Below are 20,227 nucleotides of genomic sequence, written 5' to 3'. Positions count from 1 at the left end.
TCATTCACATCCATACATCCACATTCATGCATCCACATCTACATGCTTATCTCCATTTTCACATCCTCATTTATACATCCACATCCCATATCCACATTCATACATACGCATCCATATCCACATCCACATGCATACATATATCCACATCCACATTCCCATTCACATATATACATCGATATCTACATGCACATTCACATCCATACATCCACATCTATATCCTCATTCACATCCATACATCCACATTCATGCATCCACATCTACATGCTTATCTCCATTTTCACATCCTCATTTATACATCCACATCCCATATCCACATTCATACATACACATCCATATCCACATCCACATGCATACATACATCCACAACCACATTTCCATTCACATATATACATCCATATCTACATGCACATTCACATCCATACATCCACATCTATATCCTCATTCACATCCATACATCCACATTCATGCATCCATACATCCACATCCACATCCACATTCACATCCATACATCCACATTCATACATCCACATCCACATCCATACATCCACATCCACATCCACATTCACATCCATACATCCACATTCATACATCCACATCCACATCCACATGCATCTTATCATATCTTATCACTTCCCATATCTTTTATGCATACCTCTATGCATGAAATTCAATTATGCTAAAAGTAACACTTTTATAATAAAATATTCAACTTTTATGCATACCTCTATGCATGAAATCCAATATGATAAAAGTAACACTTTTGATATAAAAAAATTATCCTTTATGCATACTTCTATGCATGAAAATTAAAAATGATAAAAGTAACACTTTTGATATAAAAAATTTTCCTTTATGCATCCTTCTATGCATGAAAATTAAAAATGATAAAAATAACACTTTTAATATAAAAAAATTATCCTTTATGCATACTTCTATGCATGAAAATTAAAAAATGATAAAAGTAACACTTTTGATATAAAATTTTTTTCCTTTATGCATACTTCTATGCATGAAAATTAAAAATGATAAAAGTAACACTTTTGATATAAAAAAATTATCCTTTATGCATACTTCTATGCATGAAAATTAAAAATGATAAAAGTAACACTTTTATAATAAAATATTCAACTTTTATGCATACCTCTATGCATGAAATCCAATATGATAAAAGTAACACTTTTGATATAAAAAAATTATCCTTTATGCATCCTTCTATGCATGAAAATTAAAAATGATAAAAGTAACACTTTTGATATAAATTTTTTTTCCTTTATGCATCCTTCTATGCATGAAAATTAAAAATGATAAAAGTAACACTTTTGATATAAATTTTTTTTCCTTTATGCATGCTTCTATGCATGAAAATTAAAAATGATAAAAGTAACACTTTTGATATAAAAATTTTCCTTTATGCATACTTCTATGCATGAAAATTAAAAATGATAAAAGTAACACTTTTGATATAAAAAAATTATCCTTTATGCATGATATTAAAATTCAATTTCTCCATGATTATAATGAATTTCTTTCAATTAATCTAGGATGATAATTCCTAGAATATGGTAGGAAGTCCTCTTTTTATGCTTTGAATGAAATTATTTTATGCATAATTTTTATAAAAATTTTGCCATAGCTCCGCTGCTATGACTGATAAATCTCAATTTTTTCTAAGGGATAAAGCTTATCATTAAGGAAATAATTAAAATGATCTCTAATTGGATCATTAATCTATGATGGATTGAATCATCAATATGCATAAACTAAAAGCATAGAAAAAAGCCATTAAGCATAGCTTAATCTTGGATTAAGGAAAAGCTTTATGAAAAGCTTCATTTGGATTGAGAATGGGTCAAGAGTATGACCATTTCTTGAGTGAGAGAGAGAAATTACATAAAAACCATTAGAATTTAAACATTAACTTCAATAACATTTATTAAATTATGTAACTCTTCACTACTATTCACCAATTAACTTCAATAGCATTTAAAAAACCATACCAATTAAGCTTCTCAAGCTTGAGAGGGGTTGAGAAGAGAGAAACATTGGGAAATTATAGAAAAGAGCAATATTCACTAATTACCTTACAAATTGCTTGATTCTTTGTTCACGGTAGAGGTCCCCAACCAATCAATTGGTTAAGTATGTTGATGGAGCCACTAATAGGGATTGAAGAAAGAGGGAAGCTCCAAAAACTAGTGAATTATTAAATGAATTCACAGTTCTTGGCTTAGGTGGAGTAGAGTAACGATGCATAAACACTATCTATTTTTCAACAAGGGGGAGGCTTCTATTTATAGGAAAAATTGAGCTCCTAACCAAACAAACTGATTCTAGAATTTTCTAAATCAGTTTGGTCAATATTTGACCATGTTTAGGTCAGTTAAGCTAACTTTTTGGAACTAGACTTGAATGAGGAGAGAGGAGAGATGAAATATCTCAATTTTTATGAGTTTAAAACTCATTCAAGCATGTGAAATATGCACCTTCTTTAAAGAACTCCCCTTCCTTACATATGTGTCATAATGGAATCATTTTAATATTGCTCATAGTTTTTTTTTACTAATAAACCTTGTACATTTTCAACTCTTCATCTTATGTGAAATATGCACCTCCTTTAAAGAATTCCCCTTCCTTACATATGTCATATTTTTAATATTGCTCATAGTTTTTTACTAATAATCCTTGTACATTTTCAACTCTTCATCTTATGTGAAATATGCACCTCCTTTAAAGAATTCCCCTTCCTTACATATGTCATATTTTTAATATTGCTCATAGTTTTTTACTAATAATCCTTGTACATTTTCAACTCTTCATCTTATGTGAAATATGCACCTCCTTTAAAGAATTCCCCTTCCTTACATATGTCATATTTTTAATATTGCTCATAGTTTTTTACTAATAATCCTTGTACATTTTCAACTCTTCACTTCATGTGAGCATTTACTCATTTTTGGGTATTTTCTTTTTACAAGTTGGATTTATCTCCTCCCTACACATGGATTGATGCTATTGGTCCATAGGAACCTTAATTGGACCATAGTCTAAAGATTTCTGAAAATCTAGACCCTTAGACTAAGGTTCTTTATACCTATTTCCAATTAATTCCAATTGCACATTGGAAAATTCTTTTTGAATTTCTGTTTCAGGGGAACTCATCTGAATTATAAGAGATATTTTTCTATCCAAAAATATTCAAAATCTGAATATTCTCTCTCTAGAATAATTTTTCTCTCTCTAGGCTAAAATAGTTAGCAACAGGGTCTTTATATTTCTGAAGAGGGTTGATTACAGGGGAAGATACTAGACATCAAAAAGGGATTGGGGGAGGAATCTTACATTCTACCCCACTTAAAAAACGCGAGATGTCCTCATCTCGCAACTTGTGATAATTTCGCAAGATTCACGAATATGAGACTTAGAAAAAAAAATTTAATCAAGATTAACCACCAAGATAAGTCTTAAAGAGAGCAAGATTCAAAATACGAACAAGATTTAAACTTTATTCATTCTCGGAACTTATACAGTAAAGATAGAGGAACTCTTTACACTTCCATAAGCCCGTCCATCATATGGTCACAAAAGCAGTCCTCACAAGCTGCACAAGTATAAGGTAACTCATCTATGGGAATGATTCTGTGGGTTATTGATGCGCCTATCTCAGTGGTATGAGGTGTTCTAACAAAAGGACCTCTGAGAGGCAAGCCAAAAACGGGGTAAAGGCATATCTTCTCATGAGGAAGAAAACACGCCAGTAAGAAGACCCGCTCAGAAAACCCAGGATGCCTTGATCTCATGACGCAGTAGTATCGGGGACCCAAACCCAAAGCTTCAATAACCATGGCCAATCGGACATTGTTACGAAAGTGCTGCTGACCCCAGGGTGTTACCCTAGTTATGTTTTGATAGGTCCGCCATTTGGTTTGCGCTACAGAAGTTCCCAAGTGAGGGAAAAGTGAGCGCTCATACTGCTCTATAAAATCCTTCTTCACAGATTCACTTGCGTCTTGAAGGTGAGGAATCATTATGGATAAAACTAGTTCTTGTTGCCAAGCCATGAAGGAGATTAAGAAAGAAAGGAGATCGATGGAAGTAAGATTACTGTGAGCGACAAGTAAAAGTTACGACTTATATAAAGGAAGGAGCTAGCATAACTTAGAAGCCAACGGTAACTTGCCACTGAAGTTTTACCGTCTTTCCATGATTTGGGTTTGACACATTTTTCTATAGAAGGCATTAAGAATTTTGAGATGAAGAGATAAAAGAAGCTTGTAGGCTAAGTCACCTACTTTCATTGAATTCAGATATAAGGCTCACAATATCTGGGGGATAACTTCTTAAACTCCCCAATAGATAAAGAACTTCTTTTGGGCCGTACTCGAATGAAAACCAAAACCTTGGTATCCAAAACACCGATTTTCACTTCTGAACTCATTGTTCTAAATCCTTAAAATAGGCGTGACTCCTGAGAAGTATTCTAGGAAAAGGGTTTTCCTTTTTTAAACAGAAACTTTCTTTTATTTTAGAGAGGGAATAATTATAAGATCAGAAAGGGAGATTCTTACTCCTGTATACCTCGAAGGTTGGGGAGGAATCTTACATTCTACCCCACTTAAAAAGTGCGAGATGTCCTCATCTCGCAAGGTAGAGGACAGCTCTTTTTCTTAAGATCCAATTTTATTCTGGGGTTCCTTATATTCTGGTCAACCCAACAGAACACTAGGATAAATATCCCTTATATAGAACTCATCATTAAATAACAATTCATTCAGATTATATCATTCATATCTTTAACATGATAATGGTCCATTAGACCGAAAAGTTTCCTTCGGAACATTCCTCCACGGAAATTCAGTCAAGCAAGTCCTCAATTTGACATCCCTTAACTTGATCCACCAAGTCAAGTATTAATAGTAGCAATCTGATAGCACAATCCACTAATCTCATAGTAGTGATTTGCTGAAATCATTATCATCATTCCAGTTATGAATATCATCACAGGGACTCGTCCCATTCATCCTCATGTGGTTTCGCTTAGCTTATTACATTTCAACTAAATTTCAGAAATCATCATTTTTCAATCAGAATCCAAATCAATTTCATCAGTTCTCAAACAAAATTAAAAATCATATCAACCACATTCGAATTCATCATCTAGATAGCATTAACGCTTAAAATTTCAAGTCTTAGATTTACTCGTATATACTGTCAGTAAAGAGCTGCAGTATACTCTCGGTATATACGGGTAGTCACGGCCCTTGGAATTATAAGGTAAATACCATCATGTCTAGGCCTCAAGCAAGTCAGGGATTCTATATAATTGCGGTACTTCCATCTGAAGACCCAATTACCAAATTACGAATTTTAGTTTGAATATCAAATTATATGACTTATATCACACAATTACAACCTTTTTGTGTTTCTTGATAAATTTTTTGACATATTTGTCTTCTCAGTTGATCTTTATTAGCCAAATGCTCTGATACCAACTGTGAGATCCCTGTTCCCACCGAGCAACGGATTCAGGATACTGGCAGCGGAAGTAACACATCTATGTGCGGGTAGGGGTCTCACACTCGGGGCCTCGCCCACGGATATCCGGACAAGAGACTAATCCGTCGGTTTGTCCAAAAACGAAACCGGAAAAACTTCCTTTACCCGGAAAGCATGGGCAATTCCACCAGGATAACTCTTTACTCTAACGTAGTCAAGATCATTACGGACTGCACCTTTAACGGTACTTGGTCAAATCAAGGAAGAAACTTGCACTTGGATCATTGGGATCAACGCTTTTTTCCCCATCAAGAGGCACAGCCGTTGATTCCTATCCATAGAACAATTTCTATCCGGAATTTACTTCATCTATCGTAATAATAGAAATTAAATCTCGATTTATGGATCCATCAGTCCAGCCTAACCCCATCCGATCCCATGGGTTAGCCAACCGCCCAACCACTGTAGTGATGGGATCCAATTTGGAATTTGGTTAGGTTTTGTCCCGGGTACCAAGGAAAAGAGTTCCAAGGCCCCCTAGCCGGAATTTCATGCAAACATAAAACTAGCCACACCACTTACACACCCAATATGAAAATTGCATTTTTCTTAGCATCAGCTAACTTTAAAATAATCCTTTAATGAAACCATAGTACCACTGATCACAATCTCCCAATTTATCCAGTTGATTCATAATTTCCCATCATTCCTTCATCAGAGTATCTATGGCATCATTGGCAACTAGAACGCTCACCACCTGTCCACACAGGGGCCGTTTCAATAGTTCCTAGCCCATAATACTCAACAATATAATCACTTATCAAGATGGACTCTCATTGAAGATCAGCAAGATCAACCAACAGATCCATATAAAAGAGCCATGGACTCATCCGTTGAGGACCAGCAAGGTCAGTCAACCAGATCCATGCCCGGTTCCAGAAAACAACTCTTACTCCTTGTTCCAATATCTTCCTCGACGCACGCGTGGGTATCCTGGGCGACCCAGAGCCCGAGCACCGTATGGTCAGCACCCTCTAGGATCCTTCGCAGGTGACCTAGCGCTTCACTCATAGGCCGCTTCCTTGGTCCCTCATCCACCGTACCGGAAGCTCACCATTTTAATCGAACCGAGGCTGGTCAAGACCTCGGCCGACCTTGCTACGCGAGACGTCCTCCATTGACTCTCCGTCAGCAGTTGCAACTTTATCAGTTAGGTCTCCACGACCTTAATCACAAGACGGTCAAAATGCTTTCCCAGCATTCTTGACATAAAACAGCCATTTACAAACAGCATTTACAAACAGTTTACAAATACAATTTCTATATTAACTCTCATTTTTCCACATTATCCCTCATACAATCCACATTACTTATTCCACATTTCATTTATATGTGTACTCATCCAATCATATCATTTTCCATCTCTTCACTTCAGATTCCTTCACATCACATATCATATATTCACATCCATATCCACATCCATACATCCACATCCAAACCACATTCACATCCATACATCCACATCTACATGCTTAACTCCATTTTCACATCCTCATTTATACTTCCACATCCCATATCCACATTCATACATACACATCCATATCCACATCCATATCTGCATTCATACATACACATCCATATCCACATCCACATGCATACATTCATTATCACGTCCTCATTCATACATCCACATCCACATACATACATACATACATCCACATCCACATCCACATTCCCATTCACATCTATACATCCATATCTACATGCACATTTCATCCATACATCCACATCTATATCCTCATTCACATCCATACATCCACATTCATGCATCCACATCTACATGCTTATCTCCATTTTCACATCCTCATTTATACATCCACATCCCATATCCACATTCATACATACGCATCCATATCCACATCCACATGCATACATATATCCACATCCACATTCCCATTCACATATATACATCGATATCTACATGCACATTCACATCCATACATCTACATCTATATCCTCATTCACATCCATACATCCACATTCATGCATCCACATCTACATGCTTATCTCCATTTTCACATCCTCATTTATACATCCACATCCCATATCCACATTCATACATACACATCCATATCCACATCCACATGCATACATACATCCACAACCACATTTCCATTCACATATATACATCCATATCTACATGCACATTCACATCCATACATCCACATCTATATCCTCATTCACATCCATACATCCACATTCATGCATCCATACATCCACATCCACATCCACATTCACATCCATACATCCACATTCATACATCCACATCCACATCCATACATCCACATCCACATCCACATTCACATCCATACATCCACATTCATACATCCACATCCACATCCACATGCATCTTATCATATCTTATCACTTCCCATATCTTTTATGCATACCTCTATGCATGAAATTCAATTATGCTAAAAGTAACACTTTTATAATAAAATATTCAACTTTTATGCATACCTCTATGCATGAAATCCAATATGATAAAAGTAACACTTTTGATATAAAAAAATTATCCTTTATGCATACTTCTATGCATGAAAATTAAAAATGATAAAAGTAACACTTTTGATATAAAAAATTTTCCTTTATGCATCCTTCTATGCATGAAAATTAAAAATGATAAAAATAACACTTTTAATATAAAAAAATTATCCTTTATGCATACTTCTATGCATGAAAATTAAAAAATGATAAAAGTAACACTTTTGATATAAAATTTTTTTCCTTTATGCATACTTCTATGCATGAAAATTAAAAATGATAAAAGTAACACTTTTGATATAAAAAAATTATCCTTTATGCATACTTCTATGCATGAAAATTAAAAATGATAAAAGTAACACTTTTATAATAAAATATTCAACTTTTATGCATACCTCTATGCATGAAATCCAATATGATAAAAGTAACACTTTTGATATAAAAAAATTATCCTTTATGCATCCTTCTATGCATGAAAATTAAAAATGATAAAAGTAACACTTTTGATATAAATTTTTTTTCCTTTATGCATCCTTCTATGCATGAAAATTAAAAATGATAAAAGTAACACTTTTGATATAAATTTTTTTTCCTTTATGCATGCTTCTATGCATGAAAATTAAAAATGATAAAAGTAACACTTTTGATATAAAAATTTTCCTTTATGCATACTTCTATGCATGAAAATTAAAAATGATAAAAGTAACACTTTTGATATAAAAAAATTATCCTTTATGCATGATATTAAAATTCAATTTCTCCATGATTATAATGAATTTCTTTCAATTAATCTAGGATGATAATTCCTAGAATATGGTAGGAAGTCCTCTTTTTATGCTTTGAATGAAATTATTTTATGCATAATTTTTATAAAAATTTTGCCATAGCTCCGCTGCTATGACTGATAAATCTCAATTTTTTCTAAGGGATAAAGCTTATCATTAAGGAAATAATTAAAATGATCTCTAATTGGATCATTAATCTATGATGGATTGAATCATCAATATGCATAAACTAAAAGCATAGAAAAAAGCCATTAAGCATAGCTTAATCTTGGATTAAGGAAAAGCTTTATGAAAAGCTTCATTTGGATTGAGAATGGGTCAAGAGTATGACCATTTCTTGAGTGAGAGAGAGAAATTACATAAAAACCATTAGAATTTAAACATTAACTTCAATAACATTTATTAAATTATGTAACTCTTCCCTACTATTCACCAATTAACTTCAATAGCATTTAAAAAACCATACCAATTAAGCTTCTCAAGCTTGAGAGGGGTTGAGAAGAGAGAAACATTGGGAAATTATAGAAAAGAGCAATATTCACTAATTACCTTACAAATTGCTTGATTCTTTGTTCACGGTAGAGGTCCCCAACCAATCAATTGGTTAAGTATGTTGATGGAGCCACTAATAGGGATTGAAGAAAGAGGGAAGCTCCAAAAACTAGTGAATTATTAAATGAATTCACAGTTCTTGGCTTAGGTGGAGTAGAGTAACGATGCATAAACACTATCTATTTTTCAACAAGGGGGAGGCTTCTATTTATAGGAAAAATTGAGCTCCTAACCAAACAAACTGATTCTAGAATTTTCTAAATCAGTTTGGTCAATATTTGACCATGTTTAGGTCAGTTAAGCTAACTTTTTGGAACTAGACTTGAATGAGGAGAGAGGAGAGATGAAATATCTCAATTTTTATGAGTTTAAAACTCATTCAAGCATGTGAAATATGCACCTTCTTTAAAGAACTCCCCTTCCTTACATATGTGTCATAATGGAATCATTTTAATATTGCTCATAGTTTTTTTTTACTAATAAACCTTGTACATTTTCAACTCTTCATCTTATGTGAAATATGCACCTCCTTTAAAGAATTCCCCTTCCTTACATATGTCATATTTTTAATATTGCTCATAGTTTTTTACTAATAATCCTTGTACATTTTCAACTCTTCATCTTATGTGAAATATGCACCTCCTTTAAAGAATTCCCCTTCCTTACATATGTCATATTTTTAATATTGCTCATAGTTTTTTACTAATAATCCTTGTACATTTTCAACTCTTCATCTTATGTGAAATATGCACCTCCTTTAAAGAATTCCCCTTCCTTACATATGTCATATTTTTAATATTGCTCATAGTTTTTTACTAATAATCCTTGTACATTTTCAACTCTTCACTTCATGTGAGCATTTACTCATTTTTGGGTATTTTCTTTTTACAAGTTGGATTTATCTCCTCCCTACACATGGATTGATGCTATTGGTCCATAGGAACCTTAATTGGACCATAGTCTAAAGATTTCTGAAAATCTAGACCCTTAGACTAAGGTTCTTTATACCTATTTCCAATTAATTCCAATTGCACATTGGAAAATTCTTTTTGAATTTCTGTTTCAGGGGAACTCATCTGAATTATAAGAGATATTTTTCTATCCAAAAATATTCAAAATCTGAATATTCTCTCTCTAGAATAATTTTTCTCTCTCTAGGCTAAAATAGTTAGCAACAGGGTCTTTATATTTCTGAAGAGGGTTGATTACAGGGGAAGATACTAGACATCAAAAAGGGATTGGGGGAGGAATCTTACAAAGTGGCTGACATCTTCATGAAGGCATTGGGCACAGAGAAGCTCCACAGGTTTAGGAGCCTACTTGGAGTGCAATGTGTGGAGTTAAGCTTGAGGGAGAGTGTTGTGATATCAAGCTCAAACTAGTGCTACGGGCACACATTGATGACCCGTCTGGGTGATAGCTTCCACATCTACACCACTGGCATGGTTGGTGAGATTATGGGTGATATGCAGCCAGCAATATGACAAGCTATGTGACAATCATTTTCGATTACTAGAGACTGGCATAGTTATAGCACCAGCTCATTTAGTCGAAGTCACATTATGGACCGACCCTTGTATGTTATAGTAGTTAAACTAACCCATATAGTGTGTACTCTTATCTTTATGTTATGTTGTATAAGCTTAATCATATGATTTATGCAGAAGGAGTATGTATAAGCTTTATACATAAAGCTTAAACATAAGGTTGTATATCATTAGGAACTCAATGGAGTCTTCTTGGGCCCTTTTATTTGGCAGTTTAAGGGAGTCAAACCTTTTCTCTTAAGAAGAAACGTTTTCTAATTAGAAGCTTCAAAACGGCTACTTTATTCGAATTTGAATTTTGGGGGGAAAATGGAATTTAAAATCTAGCGGATAAAACCATATCATGTAACATATCTATGGAAAGCTCTTGATGCGTAGATCACGGATCTATAATCTCCGCTCAAATCGGAGCTTGTATGTAGAAGTTATGGAGGTCCGAAAATTGTAAAATTGCCCCCTCCCCTTTTTGGGGGAAAAAGTGCACCCTTTGACCACTCTTACACCTCTCTTACAAACCATTGGTTTTTGCTTACATGGCGGGCTCCTATTTGTCAAAAAGTTAAACGTTTCCATAACCTCATGGCAAATTAAAGGGCCCAAAAAGACTCCATTGAGTTCCTAATGTAAAGCTTGTATATAAGGTTGTGGTTATACATAAAGCTTCATGTATAAGATTTACACATAACCATATTAAGCCTATGTGCAATGCTTATACATAAGAATAAAGGTTATATAGAAGAGCATATGGTTATTCCTATACTAAAATTTGTACACATATCCCCGGTTTTTTTCTTCACTCTAATTCTATGCCTGCTCTTTGTCTTTTTGCTACGTGCTATCAACCAACTACACGCACTGTGCGCTATTGCCTATCACTAGTAGGGCTGACAATCGATGACCTGCTGCAGTTCCCATACGCAGCCAAACAGAGCTAAGTTAGGAGTAACAGAGCCTCGCTACCTTCTTGCGTCAAAGGTCCTCTGGAGAGACCCACCTAGAGTTCAAGTTGGCCTCCTGCGACCTCACCTCTGCTATGCTGACCGTGCCCTCGGCACCAACTTACTTGTGCAACCTGCATCCATGCCACCTGAAGGCTGTGCCTACATGTGACCTGAAGAGCTCGCCTGTGTGTGCACCTTTGTGTGCGATTTGACTCTGCTTTGCTTCTGCTAACCACTGCTGTGCACATCTGTCACCGACTACTGCCCGTTGAATGCTGCTTTGCTAGCTTCAACACCTTCTCCATCTGTCATTCAAGATATGAAGCAAGAGTGTCCAAAGCTACAACTTGGACGGGAGCCCGTAATGGTGTGACGGAGTATTTATGGTGATTCTCACTTCAAGAGCGTGTGGTAGTAATATAGGATGAAGTCCTAAGTGATGTACTTCATGGATATATTATGAGAGTAGTCATTGTAATAACATTAGGCCTCTTATGAGCCTAAAGTGCCCAGCCGGCCCACAGTTTAAGTGAGTGTGAACACTTATGGCCATGTATATAAGTGAATTTCTCTTATAATACAATATACTCTACCATTGTGTGTTGAAAATACAACTGAATAGGGTGTGTGCGGGAACAAGCCCTTGGTTAGAGGCTGTAAAAAAGAAGATGTAAATGTGAAAGAACCTGTGAAAAGGTGAGAAGAATCTACTGGGAGAGAATAAAGGGTAGCATGAGAAGATTTAGGAAGTGTGGAGATATTCTAGCAATCCTACATAGGTGGAAGAGGCCAGTCTAGAGGCAGGGGGAGCCAAAGAGGCTGAGGTTGTTGGCAAAGAAATAAAAATTCAAATGGCATAGAGTGCTATTATTGTGGCAATAATAGCACATGGCAAAGGATTGCTATCAAAAGTAGAATGATATTAAAAGTGAAAAGTTGCAGCAAGGCAACTATGCATCATGTAGTAAATAGGAAGATGATGACAGAAGTGAGCAGTTGTTTGTGATGCAGATGTTGAAATATGCAAGTGAATGGGTGTGTGCGAGAACAAGCCCTTAGCAAGAGACTATAAAAGGGAGTCTGTTATTAAGTGGGTAGCAGTGAAAAGGTGAGAGAAATCTACTTGATGAGAGAATCAAGGGTAGCATGAGTGAATATAGGGGTGTGGAAAGATTCTAGGAAAAGGTGCCCCCGGGGAGGTGGCAAAAATCAAGGAGAAATCAGTGGGATTAGATGCTTGGCATCTTGTGGATGTACAACCTATAAATTGAGGCATTTACCTAATGAGAAATTGCTGGTTTTTTAGTATCCATGCCTACATTAAGTTATTAGATTAATTACTCACTAATCTCATCTTTGCTAATTATGTTTATTCTTGCATTTGATCCACCATAGCTCATCACATTGCTACAAATTTAACATGGTATCAGAGCAAGGGTAAGATTCATCCAATTTTTTAGCCTAATTATCTTGCTAATCACCCAATTTTTAGCAAGGGTAAGATTCATCCAAATTTTTAGCCTAATTATCTTGCTAATCACCCTACTAATCATAATTATGAATTAAACCCCTTTTTAGTATATTTTCAACTAACCTCTGCACCCCCAGCTAGTGGAGGAGCTCCCTCTCACTCTAGCCTCAACATTAGCCCTAATGCTCTTATTCATAGCTAGCCACATGCCCCACAATTCAGCTCAGCGCATCAAATCGTTAAAATGCCGCCAGGAGCAGCTGTGAATCGTCGATTTAGAGGCACCTTTTTTTGGAGGAAAAACCTAGATCTACACTCCCACAAGATGAATCAAGCTAATTCCTCTTAGCCCAAGGGGTTTTCAAGGGTGCACTACATGCTGGTGATCTCAGATTTGAGAAATTCCTCAAGGAGAAGTGGCACCAAGCTCTGCATCAAATCTACAACAAGTGACTTTGGTAAAACAGAGATTAAGCATTCATCAATGTATGGTCAAATCTTTTGTTTCTTGGCTTGATCCTCTACTAGACTAACTACTATTGATGCACTTGAAAGGATGTGAGCTCATTTAAACTCTAAGGCACCAAATTTGGCCTCCCCATACACTCAATTTTTTGGACACAAAATAGGGGATTATTTCACTAATTAGTGTGATTAATTAGCACTTATCACTACTTTTGGTGCAATTGATGGTTCAAATTTACCATTGGGTATCTAATACAAATGCCTATTATCACTTTATATTGCAATTCGGATATGGTTTTATATCCCAACCATTCAGTAAAGATCACTTACCCTCCCCTTGGCTTTATGTAATGTTTTGGTGAATTCATGCTGATAAACTTGTTGTAATCATCATTAAACATCATATTGGAGTTGTAAAAGGGTGGACACTGCCCTTAAATCTTGAATTGGATCAAGAGGTAAGACCCCCTTCACAGCATCATGAGCAATGCTGCACAAGAAATAGCTAAATTTAACGGGGAGAAATTCCATACATGGCAAACAAAGACCATGTATCTGCTCATGAGGAAGAATCTGTGGGGGCTAGTTGAGGGAAGAGATGAATGTCCAGAGGAGCATGGGAAGAATGAGTGGAAAAGCAGGAATGAGAAAGCATTAGGACTCATTGCACTCAGCTTAAATGATGAAATTATTCACCATATTTTAGGGATACAACAAGCTAAGGATGCATGGAATAAACTTAATAAATTATTTGGCACTCAAGCAAAAAATTCAAAGATAAATCTGCTACTACAATTCTACATACTTGACATGAAGGAAAGTGAACCTCTAACCACATACTTGAACAAATACAAAAGCATTAAGCAACAACTGGCAGCCATTGGTAAGAAGGTAGAGGATGATGAGGCACTAGCAGTGCTTGTGAAGAGTGTGGACAAAGGAGAATATGAGAACATTGTGGCAACCTTAAAGAATGTACCAGAATTGAAGCTGCATGAGATAGAAGGAGCTCTACTAGAGCAAGAGAAAAAGGTCAAAGAGAAGAAAGGGTTGGACCCAACAACTGGAGAGGAGAGAGCATTCTACACCCAAGGACGAGGACGAGGAAGAGGCAGGGGAGGAGGAAGGACCTTCACTTGTCACAACTATATGGGAAGCCAGGACATATGGCTAGAGACTGTTATAGCAAACCCAATGAACAAGGATCAACATCGGCAAACTTCATGGAGACTCCTAAAAGGAAGAGGAGTCAGGACATCTTTTCTGAGAGAGAAAGAGAGAGAAACCCCACAACCCAATGTAACCTATCCCAACAGAGTAAAACCACCTCTGAGCCCTCCCCCAGCCTCTTAGGATGTCCAGTATCTTCCCCTATAATCAATTTCCTCTTCAGAAATATAAAAGATCTGGGAAATTCTAGAATCAGTTTGCTTGGTTAGAGGCTCACTTTTTCCTATAAATAGAAGCCCTCCCCTTGAAACTTAATAGTGTTTTTGCACTGTTACCCTGCCTCTCCCAAGTGCCTAAAACAATGAATTTTACACATAATTCATTAGTTTTTGACCTTCCCTCTTCCAAAAGATTGGTGGCCACTCTTGTCTCAAACAAGAGTTGAACCCTCAAACCATCAAGCCAAAGGAAAGCTCTCAAAGTCATTAGTAAGTTGGTGATTCTTCTCTTTTTACACTTATTTTATGGTTTTTATGGTTTCAAATGGTTTTTATGCTTTATGTCTTCTCTAAAATTGCAAATAATGTTATGCCTCATTACAAAAAGGCATTCCCCTCTCTTCTCTAGTAAAACCAACCATTCTCTATCCTAGGTGAATGGTTAATGATTAAAGTCAAGTTTTTTATAATGTTTGTCTTGATTAAGTTTTTTATAATGTTTGTCTTAATTAAGTAGAAAAATGTTTGTCTTAATTAAGTAGAAAAATTTTTACTTTAGAATAATTTCAATACTCTTGGTGCACTTTTAATTAGTTTTAAAGACTTAAAAATTAAAAAATGGTGAGCCATACACAGGAGGTTATGGCAAAATTTTTAGAAATTAGTAAAATAAAATTAATCTTTTATTATTCTAAAAGAGTAATCCTTATGGTTTCTATATCCTAAAGTATCATTTTCATGCATAGAAGATGCATTTTGATTATTTGTATAAAAGAAAATTAGTATTATTATAAAAGTATTACTTTCATAATATTTGATTTTCATGCATAGAGGTATGCATAAAAGATTATTATTTTATTGTAAAAGTGTTACTTTTATCATATTTGATTTTCATGCATAGAGGTATGCATAAAAGATTATTATTTTATTGTAAAAGTGTTACTTTTATCATATTTGATTTTCATGCATAGAGGTATGCATAAAAGATTATTATTTTATTGTAAAAGTGTTACTTTTATCATATTTGATTTTTATGCATAAATGGGTGCATAAAAGATATTTTTATATTAAAAGTGTGATTTTCATCATAAATGATTTTATGCTTAAATTAGATGCATAAGAGAAATTCTTTTATTCTAAAAGTGTAATTCCTACTAAATTGGATTTATAAATGGAAAGATGCATAAATAATTTATTTTAATCCAAAAGTGTTATTCTCATCAATTTTAATTTTATGCATAGAAAGATGCATAAAGAAATCTATTTTTAGTTCAAAAGAGTTATTTTCGTCAATTTTGATTTTATGCATAGGAAGATGCATAAAAGATTGATTTTTATTTCGAAAGTGTTAGTCTCCTTAAAATGGAATTTATGCATAAATAGATGCGTAAAGAAATCTTATATATAAAAAAAAGAATTCTCTTGTATTCTATAAATAGATATGAGGATGTGAAATGAATCAAATACATGAAAATGAACGTGGAATAGATGGAGATGTATGTATGTGAAAGAATGGATGTAGTTATATGTATGTGAAAGAAATGATGTAAATGTGGAATGTGGGTATGGATGTATGGATGTGAATGTGAATGTGAATGTGAATGTGGATGTATATGAATGTGAATGTGGATTTGTGAATGGGGATATGGATGTAGATATGGAATGTGAATGTGGATGTATGTGAATGTGAATGTGGATGTGTGAATGGGGATATGGATGTAGATATGGAATGTGAATGTGGATGTATGTGAATGTGAATGAGGATGTGGAATGTGGATATGGATGTATGGATGTGAATGTGAATGTGAATGTGAATGTGGATGTATGTGAATGTGAATGTGGATGTGTGAATGGGGATATGGATGTAGATATGGAATGTGGATGTGGATGTATGTGAATGTGAATGTGGATGTGTGAATGGGGATATGGATGAAGATATGGATTGTGGATGTGGATGTATGTGAATGTGAATGAGGATGTGAAATGTGGATATGGATGTATGGATGTGAATGTGAATGTAAATGTGGATGTATGTGAATGTGAATGTGGATGTGTGAATGGGGATATGGATGTAGATATGGAATGTGAATGTGGATGTATGTGAATGTGAATGTGGATGTGTCTCCCAAAAATGAGTAAATACTCACATAAGATGAAGAGTTGACTAAGAACAAGGTTAATAGTTAAAAAAGGGAGATATTTAGAAATAATGATACATTTTTGACACCTCTGCATGGGGGAGTTCCCCTCATGAAGAGGGTGCCTATTTCACATGCTTGAATGAGTTTTCAACTCCCAAATAATGAGATATTTTCATCTCTCCTCTCTCCTGTTTCAACTAGATCCAAAAAGTGAGCAAAACTGACCTGAAAATGGTCAAAAATTGACCAAACTGATCTGGAAAATTCTAGAATCAGTTTGCTTGGTTAGAGGCTCACTTTTTCCTATAAATAGAAGCGCTCCCCTTTGTTGGAACTTAATAGTGTTTCTGCACTATTACCCTGCCTCTCCCAAGTGCCAAAAACAATGAATTTTACTCATAATTCATTAGTTTTTGGCCTTCCCTCTTCCAAAAGATTAGTGGTCACTCTTGTCTCAAACAAGAGTTGAATCCTCAAACCATCAAGCCAAAGGAAAGCTCTCAAAGTCATTAGTAAGTTGGTGATTCTTCTCTTTTTACACTTATTTTATGGTTTCAAATGGTTTTTATGCTTTATGTCTTCTCTAAAATTGCAAATAATATTATGCCTCATTACAAAAAGGCATTCCCCTCTCTTCTCTAGTAAAACCATCCATTCTCTATCCTAGGTGAATGGTTAATGATTAAAGTCAAGTTTTTTATAATGTTTGTCTTAAGTAGAAATTTTTTTACTTTAGAATAATTTCAATACTCTTGGTGCACTTTTAATTAGTTTTAAAGACTTAAAAATTAAAAAATGGTCAGCCATACAAAGGAGGTTATGGCGAAATTTTTAAAAATTAGCGAAATAAAATTCATCTTTTATTATTCTAAAAGAGTAATCCTTATGGTTTCTATATTCTAAAGTATCATTTTCATGCATAGAAGATGCATTTTGATTATTTGTATAAAAGAAACTTAGTATTATTATAAAAGTGTTACTTTTATCATATTTGATTTTCATGCATAGAGGTATGCATAAAAGATTATTATTTTATTATAGAAGTGTTACTTTTATCATATTTCATTTTCATGCATAGAGGTATGCATAAAAGATTATTATTTTATTGTAAAAGTGTTACTTTTATCATATTTGATTTTCATGCATAGAGGTATACATAAAAGATTATTATTTTATTGTAAAAGTGTTACTTTTGTCATATTTGATTTTTATGCATAAATGGGTGCATAAAAGATATTTTTATATTAAAAGTGTGATTTTCATCATAAATGATTTTATGCTTAAATTAGATGCATAAGAGAAATTCTTTTATTCTAAAAGTGTAATTCCTACTAAATTGGATTAATGAATGGAAAGATGCATAAAGAATTTATTTTGATCCAAAAGTGTTATTCTCATCAATTTTAATTTTATGCATAGAAAGATGCATAAAGAAATCTATTTTTAGTTCAAAAGAGTTATTTTCATCAATTTTGATTTTATGCATAGGAAGATGCATAAAAGATTGATTTTATGCATAGGAAGATGCATAAAAGATTGATTTTTAATTCAAAAATGTCATTCTCAATTAAAATGAATTTATGCATAAGAAGATGCATAAAAGATTGATTTTTATTTCAAAAGTGTTAGTCTACTTAAAATTGAATTTATGCATAAATAGATGCGTAAAGAAATCTTATATCAAAAATAAGAATTCTCTTGTATTCTATAAATAGATATGAGGATGTGAAATGAATCAAATAGATGAAAATAAACGTGGAATAGATGGAGATGTATGTATGTGAAAGAATGGATGTAGATGTGGAATGTGGGAATGGAATAGATGGAGATGTATGTATGTGAAAGAATGGATGTAGTTATATGTATGTGAAAGAAATGATGTAGATGTGGAATGTGGGTATGGATGTATGGATGTGAATGTGAATGTGGATGTATATGAATGTGAATGTGGATGTGTGAATGGGGATATGGATGTAGATATGGAATGTGAATGTGGATGTATGTGAATGTGAATGTGGATGTGTGAATGGGGATATGGATGTAGATATGGAATGTGGATGTGGATGTATGTGAATGTGAATGAGGATGTGTAATGTGGATATGGATGTATGGATGTGAATGTGGATGTATGTGAATGGGAATATGGATGTAGATATGGAATGTGAATGTGGATGTATGTGAATGTGAATGTGGATGTGTGAATGGGGATATGGATGTAGATATGGAATGTGGATGTGGATGTACGTGAATGTGGATGAGGATGTGGAATGTGGATATGGATGTATGGATGTGAATGTGAATGTGAATGTGGATGTATGTGAATGTGAATGTGGATGTGTAAATGGGGATATAGATGTAGATATGGAATGTGAATGTGGATGTATGTGAATGTGAATGTGGATGTGCGAATAGGGATATGGATGAAGATATGGAATGTGGATGTGGATGTATGTGAATGTGAATGAGGATGTGGAATGTGGATATGGATGTATGGATGTGAATGTGAATGTGGATGTATGAATGTGGATGTAGATGTGGATGTATGAATGTGAATGTGGATGTGAATGTGAATGGGGATGTGAATGTATGAAGGTGGATGTGGAAATGGATGTATGGATGTGGATGTACGAATGTGAATGTGGATGTGAATGTATGAATGTGGATGTGAAAATGGATGTATGGATGTGGATGTGGAAATAGATGTATGGATGTGGATGTGGATGTATGAATGTGGATGTGGATGTGGATATATGAATGCGAATATGTATGTGAATGGATATGAAGTCGATATGAGCGAATGGATGAGATGAGATGTCATGTGAATTAGAATGTGAATGAATAATATAAGATCTGAACGAATGAGATATAATGAGAAATGGATGTGATGAGACGTAAGGTAA

This window comes from Cibotium barometz, chromosome 3, assembly GCF_041138505.1.
Source record: "Cibotium barometz isolate CiBa-2024 chromosome 3, ASM4113850v1, whole genome shotgun sequence".
Taxonomy (NCBI): Eukaryota; Viridiplantae; Streptophyta; class Polypodiopsida; order Cyatheales; family Cibotiaceae; genus Cibotium; species Cibotium barometz.
The sequence above is the reverse complement of the archived record's forward strand: the minus strand, read 5'-3'. Positions refer to the sequence as shown.